This window comes from Eurosta solidaginis, chromosome 4 (genome assembly GCF_040869045.1).
Source record: "Eurosta solidaginis isolate ZX-2024a chromosome 4, ASM4086904v1, whole genome shotgun sequence".
Classification (NCBI taxonomy): Eukaryota; Metazoa; Arthropoda; class Insecta; order Diptera; family Tephritidae; genus Eurosta; species Eurosta solidaginis.
Window position 1 is genome coordinate 63,012,585 of NC_090322.1, and position 12,757 is coordinate 63,025,341.

General features: G+C 34.9%; 1 long non-coding RNA gene across 1 annotated transcript; it reads left to right on the forward strand.

Annotated features, from left to right (window-relative positions):
• The first annotated feature begins 850 nt into the window (after positions 1–850).
• On the forward strand, positions 851–8,047 carry LOC137249881 (uncharacterized). The gene is made up of 2 exons (XR_010952585.1): positions 851–1,842; positions 4,317–8,047. It is a non-coding gene; the product is annotated as an uncharacterized lncRNA (long non-coding RNA).
• The last annotated feature ends 4,710 nt before the right edge of the window (positions 8,048–12,757 follow it).

Here is a 12,757-nt window from a genome sequence, read left to right on the forward strand (position 1 = left end):
CTTGTACGAAGCTAAACTTAGGCAAGATACACACAAGACATAGCTTCTTAGACGCGTACAAAATATGGAATGCACTACTATTTTCTACGCTTTTACAACATCAAAAATTAAATTGGAAAAAGTTGATGTTTCCATAAGCATGCATGCAAAATGGTCAATGGCAACAGTGCTTATCTGTAAACAATACACACAAATATGTATGTACATGTACATAGACGCACACATTGATTCCTACGGGCTTGAGGGTTCGCTCAAACGTGTTTCGTACGACAAACGTCCGTACGTACGGCACACGTCGGTGGGTAATTGCCGATTTAGGGGGACTCATGTAACCGTATAAATGCCTTATAAAGTGTGTAAACGTATAAATTTATCTAGTGCGTAAACGAGCTGTCAAATTTTGTATGAAAAATCATTTACACAATTTGTATAAATTTACGCGCACATTTCATTGTGTAAACGCGGTAAACTCAAAGGAATGCAACCTTGCAGACATTACAGCAGGCATTTTCATCAGAAATCTCCAACATCAGCAAGTAAATGCGTTTTAGTTTTGATTTTTCACTTAATCTTGGCATTTTTTAATTTGTATAACAATCAAAAAAATTTTGTTCGGCAATAATACAGCTGATAAACAATCAAGTTTATCAATAGTATTACTAGGTGCGTTCATATAACAGCGTGTGTGTTACGGTCTGCTGCTACGTTCTACGGTTACGGTCCACTTGGGAGCGTGTTTGCGCGAGCACACCTAGTGATGGGGCGAAAGTGGCGATACCAAAAGTATCGAAAACAAGAAAAAGACAGATCTGCGATCACTAGTGAAAATTGCCAAGAGTTGCCGGAAAAAATTGGGCGAAGGGAGAGAGAATTTTATTAGCGAGGAAATTCTTAAACTAAAATTTCAACAAATAAGTAAATTTTTCTTTAATATTTCGCCAAAAACAAAAATTTACTTACGAACTGCTTTTTGTCAATTGGTTATATTTTTAACCAATCATAAAGACACATTTTCGAACGCAAAGTCATTAAGCGCCAGCAGCAGCAGAGCAGGGCGCATATGTGGTTGAATTTTGGAATTGGAAACACGACGCCAACCAGCAGCCAGCACCTCGTCGTCGTTAACTTCACAATTTGTCGATGAATGCGCCTGTCAGCAAACCACAAATCTATACAACAGATAATATATTGGTAAACCATGAGCAGCGCTATAACGCCCACCAATAGTTGGCAAGAGACACCAGCTCAAACTCGTTACCGCCAGTCGTCTTTATAACAACAACAACGACAGCAGCAGTTAGCAAATTATCCACTATAACCTCATCAACAACTATAACAAAGTGGTTCCATTTTGTATCCTCATTGCTAATCACCTGCTATTTTTTCGGCAGCTTGTTTGCTCTTCGTTACATTACTTTTGGATTTCGGCGTATGGAACAGTAAAAAAAGGGGGGCCGACTATTCAACTAATGATTCAATTGAACTCAGCAACATCAACTGCAGCAACAACAACCAACAGATCCAGCCGTGACACTAAGACCAGCACAAAGGCGGTGAGTTCGTTCCGGAAACGGAGAACCAATTTTTGTACCTACCATTAATTTGATAAACTTATGTTAGATTCATAAAATAATAATATTTAAGGTATACTTAAAATTATGTATGTACATGAGCTGTAAAGGGGGAGAATACTTGCCAGTTATACCCAGTCAGCATTTTGGAAGTCGTATCTGAAGGTTGATTGAAAACGCTCAAATTTAAAAGTATTATTTGTATTTGAAAATCAATGTGTCGTCGGGAGAAGGATGTACCCTGGACGGGATTTTTCTCGAATAATCATTTGTAAGTCATATTTTCTTTCCATTTTTATTCGCTTTATCATCATTTTCGATATGACATTTGATTCGCTTCCACCATCATTTTTTTTATCATATTTAAAAACGATTATCCCTCATATGGAATAATGTTTTGGAATCATTTGTGAATATGATTACGATTCATTTTTCCATCCTATTTAGTGCGTAATTCAATACTATAATATAAACCTATTATTACCAGCGGTTCAACACATCGGAGCGTCCGAACAACGGGTTCTTACACTGTAACCTGGGTTTTTTTTTCGTGTCGGCAGAAATGCTATCGGACATCGTAGTCTAGGGACAGCATACACATTTCCTTAGGTCTCGACCACATTTTTATGCATTCATGATTTTTTTTGTGAATTTATTTATCGAGAAGTGCGAGCATAGGAAGGCAATCGGATTTTCAATGGAAAGTTGGTTCAATTGTTTAACAAAAATCGGTATTTAGTCGCAAGGAGTAATCAAAGCTTATTTATACGGAGGTAAATTCGTCATCCAGATGCTGGGTGGGTATGAACTCCATTTAAGATTTTTCATGCATAAAATTTAGAGGCGTGAGCTAGGGTCATTATAGAAGCGTAAATAATTACGGTATACCCAATTTTAAATCTCGGATTATTCAGTTTTAAACTAAGGTTAACATAGTTAAAGAATTAATGTCAGCGGCTGAAGCATGATAAGCCTATTACTACGTAAATACATACGAACTTTAAACGTAGATTATACATAAAAGGAGTGATTAAACGGTTTTGAAAAGCGTAAGAAACGTTAATAAGCTTAGAATCTATAGCACTTGCGTTGTTCGCAAAAATACGGATAGGCATACATACCTGAAATGACATACATAAAGTGCATATGTTCACAGAAATGCAAACCTTATAATACATAATATTAAAAGTAGGCAAATTAAAGACAGTTTCTGAAACTGTCAAACACCGATACAAATAGATATTACAATCTAAATAAATTAGTCGTATATGTTCAGACACAATTTTTTTCGCGGATAGAATAAAATGCAGCTCAATAAAATTAAATTAAATATACCAAAAATAAAATAAATTATAATAAAATAATAAAGTTTATAAATAATAATAATAAAAATAAAAGAAAAAGACACAGTAAAATTAAACTAATTCTTCAAGAGAAAGCATAAACTACAATAAAACAAAATGAGATAGACTAAAATAAGAAAAACAAACAAATAAAATAAAATAAAGTACAATAAAATAAACTATAATAGAATAGGATACAAGCAAAATAAGCTAAATTACAGCAATTGTTTTTTTTTTTACTTCCGCCCCCATACTTAATTATATCTATGGCCTTCCGCTAACTTTGGAACTAAAATTTCTTCTTGAAAAGAACATGAGATTAGCCTAATCTTGAATTTTTTTTTTGCTTAGGGGTTCCCTTATATTCGTTTGAATAAGCCTTAGTTTGGGGTTAGTATTATAACCTATATTAGCCATAAGTACGGAATAAGTCTTTATTAAAATGAATTGTCAATAAAATTGTAATTAAAATGGGAATGCTGGCGTCGCCATTTATTTAGAAGGCACGTAGGGTTACCAGGTAAGGGGCCACCGAAAATTAGGTACGTCGGTGGCCATGGATTTGAGGGTGGGTACAACAACACCCGCGGAGCCCCCAAGTTATATTCGGCCCTTTTTGTTTTTCTTATTTTAATTTTCAGCGTTTTTTTTGCATTTCAGCGTTAGTAACCGGCCATGTCCGGTTCGGTAATTATTTTTTTTGTGCTTAGTTTTTTTTGAAGTTTCTTTTTTTGAATTTAAATCTTTGAATGTCAACGGTCTGTCCGTGACATCCGGTTCGGCCGGATGTTGTTTTGTTTTGAATTATAAGCGTTTTGAGTCGTCTCTGCGCTTTTTGACAGTTGAGTTTTGATAGGCATGATAGGAATTTTTTTCTGTTTATGGCGCAGGAACAGTAAGGTTGGCAAGGACCCGCCCCAGCCGACAATGACTAGCCACTGTGCACCACCACATCATGTTGACCGCCTTCCTTACTGCTTCCATTGTAAATGCGATACCATAACATGTGTAAATGGATATAATTTTACACCTTATAAGTTTATATGCTTTCATGAGTCCCCCTATTGTCGCGTTGTAAGCCAAAGTATCTTTGCATAACACCTTTTTGACCACCACAGATTAAGTGTAAAATTTTACAAAACAAATACATTTTTTCGAAAAATCCATGGTTCAATTATGTACAGGTTGGCTCATCTCATCAGCTGATTTTATTTATGTCATTGCATGGTCGAAGGGATTGTCAAAAGGAGATGGCAAACTCAAAATGAAACCAACACATTGGCAACATTTTACTTACACATACAAAAACTGCTAAGTTTTATGTTTCCATTCCATACCATTCGCACCAACACCAATACACAGATTTTGACAATTTGAACAGACATATTTTGTTGCTTTACAGATGAGCCAACCTGTATATAGTTGAACCATGGAAAAATCACACCGAATAACTGCAGTCCTTGTTTATGAATTTAGAAACAATGAGAATGGCAAACACGAACGATTATGAAATATGTCAAAACGTATATGCACTTGGTTGTATTTCAATGCACGAAAATGCTTTAAAAACGCATGAAATTGTTCAATTAAAGTTGAAAAAAAAAAAAAAATGTTAAAAACTTTAATATAAATAAAAAGCTTCTTTTAATAACAACAAATACGCCCTATATATTCTATTTATACATCAATTGGTAAGGTTTATCTCACTTTAAAATTTAAGCTTAATAATCTAAATTTTTTTTTTGAAATTGAGTCGAGAACTGTGCGTGTAAATGTGCGAATTTCGCCGATCAGCTGTTAGTTGCGCTACTTGGTAAAATTTACAATGGCCATGTGTTTGTGCTGTTTGTTCATTTAGAACCGAGCAAGGCGAATTCAGTATAGGTGGTGTTACCCCATCAGCTGATTGCTTCTTCTTGATAATTTTCCATACAAAGCATTGTACTACAACATGTCAGTTAATCGAAATCAATGATAATTTTCTTTTTACTTGACATTCTTCTGCACGGCGAATTGGTTGAATTCGCTTTGCCACCACCTGAGGCCCTATTCAGTAACTATGAGTTTTGAAATGTACATTTTTCTTTCATACAAATTATATGAAGAAAAAGTGTACATTTTAAAACTCACAGTTACTGAATAGGGCCCCTGGTATGGATTCGACTTGGAACCGAGGGTGGTTTTTACTGATCGATTTGTGTGGCTGACTGGGGCAGGTAAAATCCATAATTTTAGTCGATTGACCTTTGTGGGTTTGTTGTTTTGGTGCGTTAATTGTTTTGTGTTTATTTGTTGTTGTGTGTTTGTCTGTTGTACCTGTGTGATTACTTTGTTTCTTGTAAACAAGTTTTAAAGGCTCGAATATTGTGTCAGAAATTGTGTTTATCTGTTCATTTATTATTCTACCGTCGAATGTTTTCTGTTTATAGATTTCCATGGTTTCGAGTACGTTGAGACGTCGGCCTTTTGCTTGTATGTGAAGAACCCTAAGCAAGGTGCACACGAGGCTACGCGTCAGGCGAAATTTGTACGCTTTGATGTCGAACACATGTATTTGAATGGAGAGCTGCATACGAGGCGTCAGCTACATGAAAGCGACAAAGCATGCAATTTTCGTGTAGCTAAGCGTACAGCAATGTTGGTCGCTGAGCGCACGTACGCTTAAAAAAAAGGAAGAACAAGATGTTTGTTTACATTTTTTTGTATGCAAATTTGAGTAATTAGTTAAAAAATTTTACTTTAGTTAATAAAAGTGCGTGAGAGGTATATTACCAAAGCGAAAAAGAGTATTAAACACCACAACAGCTTGGTTAGACATTGTTGAAGCGTTTAAAAGGCTAAAAAGTGTTGGAAACTAGAAATCATCCTTTTCTCTAGTCCGCTGTGGTTTAAAATTGCCTTTCATAATTTACAAAGGCACCGGGATGCAAACAGGGTTTAATACCTATTTTCCTTTGGTTTCGGGGACGGATATTGCTGAAGAAATTTAATTTTTTATTTTTTTCAATAATTGTTTGCTTCTTGTAGCGACGCTCGAAAGTAGCTTCGTGTGCAGATCTTGAGGCGTAGGGAAATTGTAGCTATATGAAATATCTTGTACGCGTCTATAACGCGTAGCCTCGTGTGCACCTTGCCTAACTAATACTGAAAACTGTGAAACATACGATAGGATTTTGAAGTATTTTTATTTTATTATAATTTATAAGCTTATAACCAAATAAAAGTATTTGATATAATGAAACAATGAAAATTTCGCTGATTTTAAATAACTGAACTTAATTGCGCATCACTTCAAAATTCTCATTAGAAACCCATTAGCAATTGACGTTAGAATTCTAACCCTTTTCTCGATATCGAGAACGAAGTCCCCTTTTTGTCGAGAATGCTATAATTTAACAGTTTCGCAAATCGTCCTCTAACCTTCTACCTTAGAGAAATACATTAGAACTCGATTCGTCTTCCAATCGTTTTCTAACCTAAATGTTTGTTGGGATCTATGTATGTTGGCATCCGCAGTTACGCTTGTATACGCCGTGGCTGCTAAATGTATCCTTTGAGTTAGTGTTAATTCTTAGTTTTCGCCCTAGATTGTTCGATGTTTTGAATGCTGTGTTAATGTTGTATTTTTTAAAAAAGTTTGCCAATTTATATGTTGCTTTTCCAGTATATGTCATAGTCGTACAGCTATTATTTTCGTTTTCATTATGTCTTTTTCGTTCTCCATTTGTCCTTCTGAGCGTATCTACTAGTGTTTTTTTATATCCGTTGTTTTCAGCGATATTATATATGACCTCAAGTTCTCTCTTATATGCCTCTTGTGTAAGAGGTGTCCTTTCAAGTCTTTCCAAGTGCCTTAATGCTGCATTTTTATGCTGTTGGGGGCGATTTGAGGTATTATGTATTATTGTGTCGGTTGCCGTTGGCTTTCTATATATGTCATAGTTAAATCTTTTGGCTTCTTTACCAATATTTATCGTGAGGTCTAGATAGTTCATTCCTCCGTCTTTTTCGTTTCCATTGTAAATTTTATATTTCCGTGCGGCTTGTTGAGGTACTCCAGTACAAGCTCGTCGTTATTAGTAGTTAAAACGCATATTATGTCATCCAGGTATCTAGCATAAAATGACACGCCTAATTTGGACTTCATCTCCTGTATGCAGAAATGCTATCGGACATCGTAGTCTAGGGACAGCATACACATTTCCTTAGGTCTCGACCACATTTTTATGCATTCATGATTTTTTTTGTGAATTTATTTATCGAGAAGTGCGAGCATAGGAAGGCAATCGGATTTTCAATGGAAAGTTGGTTCAATTGTTTAACAAAAATCGGTATTTAGTCGCAAGGAGTAATCAAAGCTTATTGATACGGAGGTAAATTCGTCATCCAGATGCTGGGTGGGTATGAACTCCATTTAAGATTTTTCATGCATAAAATTTAGAGGCGTGAGCTAGGGTCATTATAGAAGCGTAAATAATTACGGTATACCCAATTTTAAATCTCGGATTATTCAGTTTTAAACTAAGGTTAACATAGTTAAAGAATTAATGTCAGCGGCTGAAGCATGATAAGCCTATTACTATGTAAACACATACGAACTTTAAACGTAGATTATACATAAAAGGAGTGATTAAACGGTTTTGAAAAGCGTAAGAAACGTTAATAAGCTTAGAATCTATAGCACTTGCGTTGTTCGCAAAAATACGGATAGGCATACATACCTGAAATGACATACATAAAGTGCATATGTTCACAGACATGCAAACCTTATAATACATAATATTAAAAGTAGGCAAATTAAAGACAGTTTCTGAAACTGTCAAACACCGATACAAATAGATATTACAATCTAAATAAATTAGTCGTATATGTTCAGACACAATTTTTTTCGCGGATAGAATAAAATGCAGCTCAATAAAATTAAATTAAATATACCAAAAATAAAATAAATTATAATAAAATAATAAAGTTTATAAATAATAATAATAAAAATAAAAGAAAAAGACACAGTAAAATTAAACTAATTCTTCAAGAGAAAGCATAAACTACAATAAAACAAAATGAGATAGACTAAAATAAGAAAAACAAACAAATAAAATAAAATAAAGTACAATAAAATAAACTATAATAGAATAGGATACAAGCAAAATAAGCTAAATTACAGCAATTGTTTTTTTTTTACTTCCGCCCCCATACTTAATTATATCTATGGCCTTCCGCTAACTTTGGAACTAAAATTTCTTCTTGAAAAGAACATGAGATTAGCCTAATCTTGAATTTTTTTTTGCTTAGGGTTTCCCTTATATTCGTTTGAATAAGCCTTAGTTTGGGGTTAGTATTATAACCTATATTAGCCATAAGTACGGAATAAGTCTTTATTAAAATGAATTGTCAATAAAATTGTAATTAAAATGGGAATGCTGGCGTCGCCATTTATTTAGAAGGCACGTAGGGTTACCAGGTAAGGGGCCACCGAAAATTAGGTACGTCGGTGGCCATGGATTTGAGGGTGGGTACAACAACACCCGCGGCGCCCCCAAGTTATATTCGGCCCTTTTTGTTTTTCTTATTTTAATTTTCAGCGTTTTTTTTTGCATTTCAGCGTTAGTAACCGGCCATGTCCGGTTCGGTAATTATTTTTTTTGTGCTTAGTTTTTTTTGAAGTTTCTTTTTTTTGAATTTAAATCTTTGAATGTCAACGGTCTGTCCGTGACATCCGGTTCGGCCGGATGTTGTTTTATTTTGAATTATAAGCGTTTTGAGTCGTCTCTGCGCTTTTTGACAGTTGAGTTTTGATAGGCATGATAGGAATTTTTTTCTGTTTATGGCGCAGGAACAGTAAGGTTGGCAAGGACCCGCCCCAGCCGACAATGACTAGCCACTGTGCACCACCACATCATGTTGACCGCCTTCCTTACTGCTTCCACTGTAAATGCGATACCATAACATGTGTAAATGGATATAATTTTACACCTTATAAGTTTATATGCTTTCATGAGTCCCCCTATTGTCGCGTTGTAAGCCAAAGTATCTTTGCATAACACCTTTTTGACCACCACAGATTAAGTGTAAAATTTTACAAAACAAATACATTTTTTCGAAAAATCCATGGTTCAATTATGTACAGGTTGGCTCATCTCATCAGCTGATTTTATTTATGTCATTGCATGGTCGAAGGGATTGTCAAAAGGAGATGGCAAACTCAAAATGAAACCAACACATTGGCAACATTTTACTTACACATACAAAAACTGCTAAGTTTTATGTTTCCATTCCATACCATTCGCACCAACACCAATACACAGATTTTGACAATTTGAACAGACATATTTTGTTGCTTTACAGATGAGCCAACCTGTATATAGTTGAACCATGGAAAAATCACACCGAATAACTGCAGTCCTTGTTTATGAATTTAGAAACAATGAGAATAGCAAACACGAACGATTATGAAATATGTCAAAACGTATATGCATTTGGTTGTATTTCAATGCACGAAAATGCTTTAAAAACGCATGAAATTGTTCAATTAAAGTTGAAAAAAAAAAAAAATGTTAAAAACTTTAATATAAATAAAAAGCTTCTTTTAATAACAACAAATACGCCCTATATATTCTATTTATACATCAATTGGTAAGGTTTATCTCACTTTAAAATTTAAGCTTAATAATCTAAAGTTTTTTTTTGAAATTGAGTCGAGAACTGTGCGTGTAAATGTGCGAATTTCACCGATCAGCTGTTAGTTGCGCTACTTGGTAAAATTTACAATGGTCATGTGTTTGTGCTGTTTGTTCATTTAGAACCGAGCAAGTCGAATTCAGTATAGGTGGTGTTATCCCATCAGCTGATTGCTTCTTCTTGATAATTTTCCATACAAAGCATTGTACTACAACATGTCAGTTAATCGAAATCAATGATAATTTTCTTTTTACTTGACATTCTTCTGCACGGCGAATTGGTTGAATTCGCTTTGCCACCACCTGAGGCCCTATTCAGTAACTATGAGTTTTGAAATGTACATTTTTCTTTCATACAAATTATATGAAGAAAAAGTGTACATTTTAAAACTCACAGTTACTGAATAGGGCCCCTGGTATGGATTCGACTTGGAACCGAGGGTGGTTTTTACTGATCGATTTGTGTGCGGCTGACTGGGGCAGGTAAAATCCATAATTTTAGTCGATTGACCTTTGTGGGTTTGTTGTTTTGGTGCGTTAATTGTTTTGTGTTTATTTGTTGTTGTGTGTTTGTCTGTTGTACCTGTGTGATTACTTTGTTTCTTGTAAACAAGTTTTAAAGGCTCGAATATTGTGTCAGAAATTGTGTTTATCTGTTCATTTATTATTCTACCGTCGAATGTTTTCTGTTTATAGATTTCCATGGTTTCGAGTACGTTGAGACGTCGGCCTTTTGCTTGTATGTGAAGAACCCTAAGCAAGGTGCACACGAGGCTACGCGTCAGGCGAAATTTGTACGCTTTGATGCCGAACACATGTATTTGAATGGAGAGCTGCATACGAGGCGTCAGCTACATGAAAGCGACAAAGCATGCAATTTTCGTGTAGCTAAGCGTACAGCAATGTTGGTCGCTGAGCGCACGTACGCTTAAAAAAAAGGAAGAACAAGATGTTTGTTTACATTTTTTTGTATGCAAATTTGAGTAATTAGTTAAAAAATTTTACTTTAGTTAATAAAAGTGCGTGAGAGGTATATTACCAAAGCGAAAAAGAGTATTAAACACCACAACAGCTTGGTTAGACATTGTTGAAGCGTTTAAAAGGTTAAAAAGTGTTGGAAACTAGAAATCATCCTTTTCTCTAGTCCGCTGTGGTTTAAAATTGCCTTTCATAATTTACAAAGGCACCGGGATGCAAACAGGGTTTAATACCTATTTTCCTTTGGTTTCGGGGACGGATATTGCTGAAGAAATTAAATTTTTTATTTTTTTCAATAATTGTTTGCTTCTTGTAGCGACGCTCGAAAGTAGCTTCGTGTGCAGATCTTGAGGCGTAGGGAAATTGTAGCTATATGAAATATCTTGTACGCGTCTATAACGCGTAGCCTCGTGTGCACCTTGGATAACTAATACTGAAAACTGTGAAACATACGATAGGATTTTGAAGTATTTTTATTTTGTTATAATTTATAAGCTTATAACCAAATAAAAGTATTTGATATAATGAAACAATGAAAATTTCGCTGATTTTAAATAACTGAACTTAATTGCGCATCACTTCAAAATTCTCATTAGAAACCCATTAGCAATTGACGTTAGAATTCGATTAGAATTCTAACCCTTTTCTCGATATCGAGAACGAAGTCCCCTTTTTGTCGAGAATGCTATAATTTAACAGTTTCGCAAATCGTCCTCTAACCTTCTACCTTAGAGAAATACATTAGAACTCGATTCGTCTTCCAATCGTTTTCTAACCTAAATGTTTGTTGGGATCTATGTATGTTGGCATCCGCAGTTACGCTTGTATACGCCGTGGCTGCTAAATATATCCTTTGAGTTAGTGTTAATTCTTAGTTTTCGCCCTAGATTGTTCGATGTTTTGAATGCTGTGTTAATGTTGTATTTTTTAAAAAAGTTTGCCAATTTATATGTTGCTTTTCCAGTATATGTCATAGTCGTACAGCTATTATTTTCGTTTTCATTATGTCTTTTTCGTTCTCCATTTGTCCTTCTGAGCGTATCTACTAGTGTTTTTTTATATCCGTTGTTTTCAGCGATATTATATATGACCTCAAGTTCTCTCTTATATGCCTCTTGTGTAAGAGGTGTCCTTTCAAGTCTTTCCAAGTGCCTTAATGCTGCATTTTTATGCTGTTGGGGGCGATTTGAGGTATTATGTATTATTGTGTCAGTTGCCGTTGGCTTTCTATATATGTCATAGTTAAATCTTTTGGCTTCTTTATCAATATTTATCGTGAGGTGTAGATAGTTCATTCCTCCGTCTTTTTCGTTTCCATTGTAAATTTTATATTTCCGTGCGGCTTGTTGAGGTACTCCAGTACAAGCTCTTCGTTATTAGTAGTTAAAACGCATATTATGTCATCCAGGTATCTAGCATAAAATGACACGCCTAATTTGGACTTCATCTCCTGTATGTATTTTTTTCCAGATTTTGCATGAACACTTCCATAAGAATTGCTGATGTGGGGTTTCCCATTCCAAGATTGTTTGTTTGTTATATATTTTATTGTTGAATTGAAAATACTTTTGACGTAAAGTGGTTCTTAGCGTATTTGTGATTTGCATACTTTTCACTTAGCTTTTTGTATTATGAGCTATTGTTGAGCTAACTATGTCCAAAGTCTCCGATAGTGGTATTGATGGGTATAAATCTTTTATGCCAAAAGATACCAATTTGCTGTTCTTTGTTAACTCAACGGTCTCAAGTTTCTCTATTAGCTCTGTTGTGTTAGCTATTGCATTGTATCTTTCAATATCGTTTTTAAATATTTGGATAGTTTGTAACCTTGTGCCGATTTAAAATTAATGATGAGCCTCATTGGCGTGTCCGGCTTGTGGATTTTTGGTAGCGCAATCAGTGGAGGAGCCGAAGGGTTCATTTGGACCAATCTATGTGCCATGTTAGAATCTACAATATTTATTGCATTTTTTATAGCAACTTTGATTTGTTTTTGGTATTCATCTGTGGGATCCTCTCTTATTCTACGACATTTCATTTCCTCTATGAGATCTTCGGTTTTGGATATAAATTTCTCTTTTTCGATTAGCACAGTGGTGTTTCCTTTGTCCGCTTTCGTTGTGACAGTATTGTTTTTCCTTAGTTTATGCCGTAGATTCTTTATTGTTTTCTCCTCCGTATTAGATTT